The sequence below is a fragment of the Pogona vitticeps genome, chromosome 3 (assembly GCF_051106095.1).
Source record: "Pogona vitticeps strain Pit_001003342236 chromosome 3, PviZW2.1, whole genome shotgun sequence".
Classification (NCBI taxonomy): Eukaryota; Metazoa; Chordata; class Lepidosauria; order Squamata; family Agamidae; genus Pogona; species Pogona vitticeps.
The window spans coordinates 224,232,739-224,243,030 of NC_135785.1; positions in this window are offsets into that span (position 1 = coordinate 224,232,739).

Genomic DNA, 10,292 nt, shown 5'->3' on the forward strand with positions numbered 1-10,292 from the left:
TTTTGAAACGGTTAACTGTTCTCTGGTTTCCATTACAGTTTTCCAGGCAGTAATTTCTCAGTACAAGAAGCAAAAAGAAGCAGCAATATTTCCTTCAGGTTCATTTTTACAGATGATTAGCAAGAGCAAAACCAGAGCATGAAAGATCTCAGGCAAATGAATTACAGTAGGTTTCTTGCACCTTTCTTAGTTTCCAGCTCTTGCTATGAGATAAGAAAAAATATTTTCATTCCCAGAGAAGTAGGCATATTAGCCTGTGGCAGCAAAGCAAAAAGTTTTGTATTACCTTAAAAACTCAACATATGAATTTTGGTACTGTCAAACCATCTCATGCTGGTTTAAAAGATGGCTTAAACTGAACGTGATAGGCATTCAGACCCACTGGAATCTCATCTCTTTCCTTAATGACTATCAACCAAAGATGTCTCGGCCATCAGTTCAAGAAGCCTTATACTGCACACTGTCTTATGGCTACTAACCTTGGACAATTTAGAGGCATATGGTAAAATGTTTTATCCCAGATAAACTTATGATTTTGAATGCAGGAGAAACACACTTGAAAGCATGCACACCCACAAAGAGCACATATAAAACATGACCAATCCAATTTTATAATTGGTGGCAAATCTAAATCAAAACAGGTTAACAGTAGTTTGAAATGCAATTATGATGCTGAAGATGTGGGTGATAGTACAAAAAAGAGCAAACAATGTTTACAAGGGGAAGCTATACAATTAAATTATACCTTAGCACCTACCTTTTAAGTTTGTAAAGACATCAAATAGGAAAACACTTCTGAGAGAATGTATGACCTCTCCCTAAAATTAGCCTGGTTGAAAATAACCTCCTCAGACTTACAGAAGCATAAGGTTGCAATCCTAACCAATGTCTCTGGAAAGCAAGTCCCTGATCTAAATGACACTTATTTCCGTGTAGATATGCATGAGTTTGCATTCCAAGTCTTGCTAAAGAAAAATCCTGCCTTAATGAACTTCTGAATTTCTTTATTTTATTTTATTTTATTTTATTTGAGAGGGCCAGTAGGCATATGGGTAGGATGGTCTGGTGATTTTTGAAATCACTTGACAAAAGTGCCTCATTACAGGCTCTTGAATATAATTAGCCCTTATGAGAGAAGAATCCAGCTTTTGTTATGTTTGTTTGTTTATTAGATTTATACCCTGCCCATCTACACCAAAGTCTACTCTATGTCTATTGTATTACAGGTAGTATAGAGGAGAAATGAAAGGATGATTCTCACAACACAGAGAGATAAGAAGCCCTTCTCATACTCCTTATTGGAATCAGGGTTTAGCTTGTTCATAAGTTGTCTTGATTAAAAAGAAGCAATAAGTGGACATCTTTGCTAATGACACCATATTTTCACGGTGCAAACTAAAATGCAATGTGAAAAGCTCAAGAAGGAGCTCTACAAAGAACAATGGGTTGTGATGGATTGGTACATGCAAAACAAAGTGGATAAGAAATTCTTGATTGTACATCCTGGATGAAGGCACAAAGTTTTATGGACCAATGGAAATAATTTTGGATTGAAATTTCCATCCATTAATAAGAATGATAGTGGGAAGTGTCATTATGAAACCAGGGGGTAGTGGTGGAGAGAAGAAATTTCAGGCCATATAAAAAAATTATCATTCAAGGTAAGCATTACATATAAAACACACCTTCAGTTCGTGCCAGATTGTCTGACATTCACCCTGTCTGCTACATATTTCAGTAACATTTCAGGAAGGAATGGTTACACAAAGTCGGAGAACTGAATGCAGATATAAGAAAATTGACTATTGGGAATTCAGTCAGTCTTCCGATGTCTGTCATGCATTGATCATTCTTTTTAAAAAAGTATTGCTATTCTATTTTGTTTTGCCCAAGATACCAATTTGGTCTCTGTCTGCAATATCAGCATCAACCTTTTCTCTGGAATATAAACAAATTTCCAAATCCAATTTTTTAATTTCAGCTACACGGAACATAGTTGTTCTGGAACCAATGTCTGAACGAATATTATTGAAGCTGAGGCTTGAGATTTAGGTGGCCTTTGCAGTGGTTTTTTTTTTCCAGATTTTATGCCTGGTGCTTTAAACACCCATCAAAAACATGACATGACTGAAGTTAAAGGAGAAAATGGGACAAAAGGCTAGAAGAAGACATCCAAAGCTTGATATGAATGATACTACAAAGCAATTACATTGCTGGAACACTGTATATAATTTCAGTAACTGCAGTATCTATATTTCTGTCCGAACTGTTGTACTAATCTGGGAAATTCAGCTATTATTCAGTATTCTGTGGAATACTGTCAGCACTCTTAGAGAAGTTAGTTAGTTTATTTATTTATTATTTATTTATTTATTTATTTATTTATTTATTTGATTTATATCCCACCTATCTGGACCAACGGCCCACTCTAGGCGGCTTCCAATACAAGATAAGACAATAAAAACACAAAAGTGCCTTGAAAATCTCACTTACCTTGAAAACCTTATTAAGATTGCTGTAAATCAGGAGGGACGTGACAGCATATAAGAATAAATAATGTTCTATAGTGGATTCACCATGTATAGCAGTGGTTTCTAATGTGGGCGATAACGCCCCCAAGGGGGTGATTTCATTTTCAGGGGGGTGGTAGAACAAAAGGGATGGCTTGGGGGTGAAGGAACAGAAGGGGGTGGTAGGGGGCGCTGGAGCGAGCCAAACCTGTGAAGGTGGCTGTATCCATGGTGCTGGCAGTGGATCCAATGCCGCCACCGCCAAACGATCCAGCTCTTTCTGCCTGCCACGTCTCACCTTTCTCCCTTAGAAACGCCATCATTCTGCGCATTTTGTGCTTTTTGCATTAAAATGTTTTAGGTGATTTTGCTTTAATTGCACAAAAAGCTTTCATCTTTTCTTCCTGTTTTGGGAGCATTACAAGCTATCTCAGCTTCCTACAGGGTACGGATAGTACTGTTGTGTTGCCCTGTCATGTGTGAGGAAGATTTCTATCCATAAGTAGATAACTTCCACTTTATCATTGATAAAAGGACACTTATGCATAGATTATTATAACACTGACACTTTTCCAGCTTTTTCAAATGTTTCTTGCATGTTGTTTGAATTCTTGCCTCTTACAATTATTCAATTCTTTTTTTAAAAAACAACAACCCTCTGGTTTATGAATGTGGGATGTTGTGCTTCTGTATCCACAATTCAAAATGGCTGTACATTGCCCAATATTGCTGTAAAATCCCGTGTCCACATTGCCAGCAAGGAAAAGGATCATGCCAAGCTTCACATAGCAAAGGGCAGGGATGTTGACAAGTCTTTGGGTCCATGTGCCAAGTCGTAGTCTGAATCTTTGGCATCAAGCTTCAAGCCCCAAGTCTCAGTCCCTATTAGAAACAAACTCTTTTCCTCAGGAAAAAAGGGAGGGATGGGTGGTTTCTGAGTCGTGAGTCAGATCCGAGTAATTGGGAGAAAAAACTCCAAGATGTGATTTTAGTCACATCTTGGAGTAGAAAGTGCTTGTTTTAAAATTTGTATTCTACACCTGTTTAGAAGTCTAAATGTGAAAATATACATTCTAAAGCAAACATTATTTCCAACACACTTTCCCTTGTAAATCAGAATAGACGATGGAACCATAATGCTTCTTTCGCCACCAGTTTACCCTTATCAATGTAGCAAATTATATTTTAATCACTTCGCCTCCAGATTGGCTTGTAAAACACTGGCTGTTGGATATTAGTGCTTGTGAAGAAAGGATTTATGTGGAAAAAATCATTAGGTATGGGGAAGGTGAAGAACTCTGCATTTCCAACCCAAGTTCTTCTCTAAAATGCTCCATCCATTCCTAGCTTCACATGGCTTTGGCAACATGTGTTTGCTCTAATAAGTTCAAATGGATTCCAAACTAAAAAAAAAATATGATTAATAGCATATTGTGTTAATTCATCTACATCTCAGCTGTATTGATGTGTACACGTGGCAGTTTAATTAGACAAAAAAAGCAATTTACATAGAAAACATTTGCATTCTGTTTTCCCAGTACATTTTCTCCATATTCCCAACCATTAATTTTATTGGATTTAAGCTTTTAGAGTAGAATTAGAAATTATCTTCAATATCCTCCATTATGAATGCTCCTCAATTTGGCAAGGTGGTGTTTTATCATTTGTGTCTTTTATGGCATAATAAATTGGAACAAGTTCAGAGGAGGGCAACAAAGATGATTAGTGGGCTGGAAACCAAGCCCTATGAGGAAAGACTGAAAGAACCTGGTATGTTTAGCCCTGAGAAAAGAAGACTAAGGGGAGATATGATAGCACTTTTCAAATACTTGAAAGGCTGCCATACAGAAGAGGGGCAAGATCCATTCTTGATCATCCTAGAGTTAGGGACATGCAACAATGGGCTCAAGTTACAGGAAGCCAGACTTTAACTGCATGTCAGGAAAAAAATCCTAACTGTTAGAGCAGTAAGACAGTGAAACCAACTACCTTCAGAGGTGGTGAGTGCTCCAACAGTGGAGACGTTCAAAAGAAATGTAGACAACAACCTGGCAGATGTACTTTGATCTGTTTTTCTGGATTGAGCAGGGGGTTGGACTTGATGGCCATATAGGCCCCTTACAACTTCACTATTCTATGATTCTGGGATTCTATGAACAACAGTGGCAGTCCAGGACTTATCAGAAGATAACTTTTGTTAGCAGTGGCTCTTGGAGACCAGGTGACATGTGGCTGCCATTTTAGGCTGCCTGTCTCATACCTTGTGAAAGCGTGCAGACTTTTTAACATACTTAGCTGTACCAGCCAGTCAGATATTCTGAGAGGCTGAACTGGTTTCTAAGTGGACCCCAGTGAAGAACTGTAGCAATAGGGACATCTGGCCATTCTGTTCTGGATTTTTCCTACCCACCCAGTCTTCCTCTGTGCTTGTACAGTATGAGGATATTTAGTAATTGCTTTTCTCAATTTTTATGACAGTTTTGTTGCAACTGTTCTTGAGATGTGAGGACAGATCCATGTGGATGGAGGTGTCTGACGCTCTTCAGGTAGATCCCATTTATGGGAGCAGGGACAGAGAGTCAGTGTGCATGTCCAGCTTTGATAAAAGGAAAAGTTCCAGGACTGTGAGAAGTTAGCCTCAGCCACCAATAGATGGCATTGTTTTGCAAATAATAGTTCTCAGAAAGAGAGGATTGTGGTTTTTTTTTAAAAAAGTAATTTCTATTGCTGCCTATATTTGACTTAAAATTTGTCTCCAAAAGCTGCAGATTAGAAAGCATGTGATTCAGATCTTAGAAAAGTTGGGCTTGCAAAATCCCTCGAGCAGCATAGCCACAAGGTATGTTGGCTAGATTATTCTAGGTGTTATAGTAAAGAAAAGTAACATTTCCAAGCTCTGATTTGATCATTTGAAAGCAAAGTTCATCACTTCTGCTTCTCAGTGGCATGGTTCACTGAAAAACAGCATGGATTTGTGTGCGTGTGAACCAGCCCCAGACAACCTCTCGAAAATCACTAAAATTTAATTGATTCATATTCGTTGTCACGTTTTACAACGACGAATCAACAAATTAGCAATGAATTAGCGATTTCTGACAAATGTTCAGATTCTTTCTCCCCTCGCCCTTCGTGCCTATCTGAACTCACCACCTCTTCAGGTAATTGGTTCAATTACTGTACTTCTTTTAATGGTTAAGAGGTTTTTCCTGATATTCAAACAAAATCTGGCTTCCTGTAACTCGAGCCCATGGTTGCATATCCTACACACTGGGATGATCAGTTGGAATGGGGTCAGTTGGGATGTTTATTTCCAACTCTTATGCTGTTTTAGGGTGAAGAAAAAATGTGCACAGAATCATGCAAATATTTAAAAAATGTGCACAATTAGAAAGCACATCTTGAAAAATGAGCAAAGAATGCTTTACTCATGGAGATAATGCATAAATACTTTAAGAGGGAAAAATGCACATGAAAACATCTGTCCAGAGGCAGAAGTCCTGTTGCATGTGCAATGGGGAATAGATCATGAGAAAATATTAATGGTCGCTGATTAAATCTTTGTTTGCCAAATTCAGGATGCATGTGATTTCATCGCGTTTTGTATGAGTCATGTGCACCCTAAAACTCTTCTTTAATCAGCAGCAGTTTCTCATTACTGCTGATATTATCCTGTTGTGTACATGAAGCTGCACAACTGGGTTTCAGCTAGAGTCACACTTTGCCATGTGAAAGGGTGGGGGGTGGGGAGTCTTTCAGCCTGATACAGAATTGTGTCCGTTTCCAAAAATGTCTGTGGAGTTGGGGCAGCAATCCAAATACTGTATAACTGACATATTTTCCCATCCCAAATGAAAATTTCATTACTGAAGAACTGACTATACTGTAGTATGTGCTTTTGAGACATTAAGTTATATTTAGACAGCCAGAGTTAATAAAATTCCCAAGTATGTATTTAGTGTGACTGGGAAGTCCTTGAAACCAACTGCCTTCTGTACAGGAGATAAAGTCAACAAGCCAAACTGCCACATTGCCCACCCTATGGGCTGTTATTTTACCAAGCTGGGATTGGGGTCCTCTTTCTCTGCATAGAACCAATTGCCCAATGAGCAGGAAAGGAAGAAGACTCATCACTGCTGCCGCTTTACATGTCTGCTGTTTTAAGGACATGTTGTTATTCTGATAGCTTAGTGGTTTAGGTATGGTTGGGTGTTCAGTTCCTCATTTTTCAATTGCACTTGAGAAGAGCCACCCTGTGTGGCCTTGGGCAAGCTGCAGCGTTCCAGGATGGCCCCAGAAAAAGGGAATAGTAAACCACTTCTGAGAATTCTCTACTTGGAAACCCTGAAAAAAAGGTCACCATAAATCAGAATTGACTTGAAGGTACATATTATTCTGACTGAATTTATGTTAGAATTATGACAGCCTTGTCAACTGAAGAACAGGCCAAAACTGAGAATTTGCATATACTTTTAAATGAATTTTCAGCTATCTCCAAAATGTCCTTAACTGCTTTAGATGTACAGTGGTGCCTCGCTTAACGAGTGCCTCGCTGAGCGATGAAATTGCTTAACGAGGCACTCTGGGCCATCGCTGGAGCATTCGCTCAGCGATGGCCCCTATGGGGTTTTTTCGCTTTGCGAAGATCGCTAAGCGATTCGCTTAGCGATCTTCACATAACGAAGCCGGGGAGAACAGCTGATCGGCGGTTCCAAAATGGCCGCCGGAAGGTCCGTGCCGCATTTTCGCGCCCTGCCCTCGCTTAACAAGGGCGCGAAAATGGCGGCGCTATGCAGGAACATCGCTGAACGGTGAGTTTTCAAGCCATAGGAACGCATTGAACGAAGTTCAATGCGTTTCTATGGCTTTTTTAATTCCGTTTAGTGATGTTTCGCTATAGCGAAGGTTAATCCGGAACGGATTAACCTCGCTATGCGAGGCACCACTGTACTTACATATAAAGAAAGGATTCCAAAATATTTTGTTTCACTCATCACTGGTTGAAAAACTGCTATTGTGTCACTTTCTTTTATATATAAATTGATTTCATTCTTAAGCTAGTATTTTGAACCCAAAGCTTTTAGAAGTTCACCCTGGTATTAGAAGCCTGGGTGAGTAAAAGCCTTTGACACAGAAATCAGAAAAGGCACTTGCGTTTTGGTTTTTATGTTTACGTCTTAACAAATCTCATACATATGAGAAAGTAAAACCACAAATGTAGCCGAGGCCACAAACCTCTATAACAACCAACCTGATTACAATATAGACGCAATACTTCAGATATCTGATCAGGATTTAGAGATAAGACACACTGTCCTGCCCTTCATCCCTGCCTTTTTGTGTGAAAATTTCCAGTGTTTCCCTTCTAATATTAAGCAGAGCTTGAATGCTATAAATTACAAGTAACATACTGACGTAACAAGATTCTGGGGTTTTTGTTTCCTTGTAAGCACCTTTAACTGGCTGAATGCAATTTTTTACTAGTGTAGGCATCGTTCAGTCTCGAGAGACTATGGTAACGTGCTCTGTATGGAGGTCTTGAAACAGTGTCTAGTATGGCTGAGAAGGCCAATTCAAGAGTGACAATCCCTTCCACATTGAAGACAAATGCAATCTGTCCCCTGTCCAGCTCCCTGATTTTGCTGTTTTCGTGCCTGCCTCTTTGCCTCAGCCTGCTGGACAAGGGCCTCTTCAAATTGGGAGAGGCCATGATACACTGCCTGCCTCCAGGCTGAACACTCAGACGTCAAGGTTTCCCATCTGTTGAGGTCCATTCCTAAGGCCTTCAGATCCCTCTTGCAGATGTCCTTGTATCGCAGCTGTGGTCTCCCTCTGGGTCAGTTTCCCTGCACTAATTCTCCTTACAGGATATTTTTTGGAATCCAACCATCAGCCATTCTCACGACATGCCCAAGCCAACGTAGACGTATTTTTTACTACGTGCCATAGAAAGGGTGTGTGGGTTTTGTTTGGGTTTTTTGGTTACTTTATATATATATTTTTTATTTTTAAACTACTAGGAATGGGGTAGGGAATACAAAAGGTAAAAGGGAGTGTAAGGGATGGGAAAAAGGTTTTGAGGATAGGAGAACACAGAATATACAATCATCCACTCTATTCATATTAAGTATACATGCCTCTGATCTATTCATTTTTCAATACAAAAAACAACTTTGTATTCTTTTTATATATATATCTGTATACTATTTGCTTATCCTCTAAATATCAGCTTATATTCATATTTTAATTTAAGTTATTCCAACTCTATCAAAAAATTGAGACCAATTATAAAATACATCCTCTCTTTCATTTTCCTTCTGCCTTGGACATACATTCAGCCTGTCTGGAAAGATATCTGTTTCTGGCACTTTCCATATTTTCTCAGTACCCTTCTCTCATTTCTGTGCCTCTATTTTCTTCCAGTTTTGGGGAGATAAAATTAAATCCAGGACAGTAGTCTGATTTTTAACATCACCTTTTCTGACTATTATAGCTGGGTAGCTCACATGGTAACTCTTAATCCCATCTATGTTACCTGGCATCGCTCTCAATAAAAACTGTTCTGGAGTTACAATTTCATTCAGTTGTTGTTTAACCTCTGATGGTTTCCCTTTCATCAGGTCTTCTACCTGGTTGAGGTGCTCATTTACCTGCTGAAATCCTTTTATTATTGTCATTTGCATGGTAACCAGCCATTCTTTGTCTGGCAACATTCCCACTAGGTATGTCCTCCCCCTCCTTGCCCAGATATTATAACAATATTCTCAAAATCCACACAGTCCAGCCAAAAGAGAGTCCAAAGTAAGCATCAAACAGGGAACCAGTCTCTCCTAAAAAGAAAAACCATCGTAGTCCTTTAATAACTCCAGACCTGATTTCCTTAAGTCCTCCGTCTATTCTGTTAAGTTCCTCTCGCTGATGAGCTGATAATTTACTGTCCATTGCTCCCAGGATTTATTCTTCCATCCAAAAGCAAAGACACTTCTATTATCAAAGTTCCATTCGACTGGCTTCTGCCACTCTTCAATCTATGTTGCCACACTGATGATTAATCGCCTGTTTTTTATTCCCAAAAGCTTATACCTCCTGCTCCAAAGGCAAGAAATTATTCTCAAAGTCTCACTCAAACTAGTGAGAAAAGTCCAGATTACACAGCATTTACAATATTTCAGTCCCTGTTGAGTAGTATTTCCTCTGGGATTTTTTTCCAGAAACACAAAATTGTTCCATCTCACAGTGTATCTGAATGACCTTGAGCCAACTTGCTAATTATAAACTTGCTGTTTATCAGACAGTTCGCTTTGGAAAAAAAACCAAGCTGGCATGCACGGTTCGCCGCTTCCTCTTTCTCCTTTCGGTCAGGTATTTTTCCTTTAGTTTCTTTTACATCTTAATGAGGTTATTCATAAATCAAAGGCTTACTTTGTTGTTGTTTCTGTTCTCCTTCCTCGGGAAAATTGGGGGTGGAGGTTTGTGCAGCTTTCTGCCATAAAATGGCCTCCCGCCTCCGGTCTGTGCGTGGGTGAATTTTCAGAGGGAAGAAAGACCCGGTTGCTGCCAAATCTTCTACCTTCTGGGCTCACCATCTGCTTTGGGGTGACCTCTGCTGGCCTCTCCTTCTGTCCCTCCCTTTCTAGAGGGACGACAAGCCGGGCAGTTCCAACTTTTCCCGGGAGCTGTTTGCCGGGAGCTGCTGGCTTCACTGCAGTCAAGCTCCGCCTCCCAGTTTTTTTGGTTACTTTTGAAAGTTACTGTTAACGGCATTTTGGCAGGAATTTTAAATGC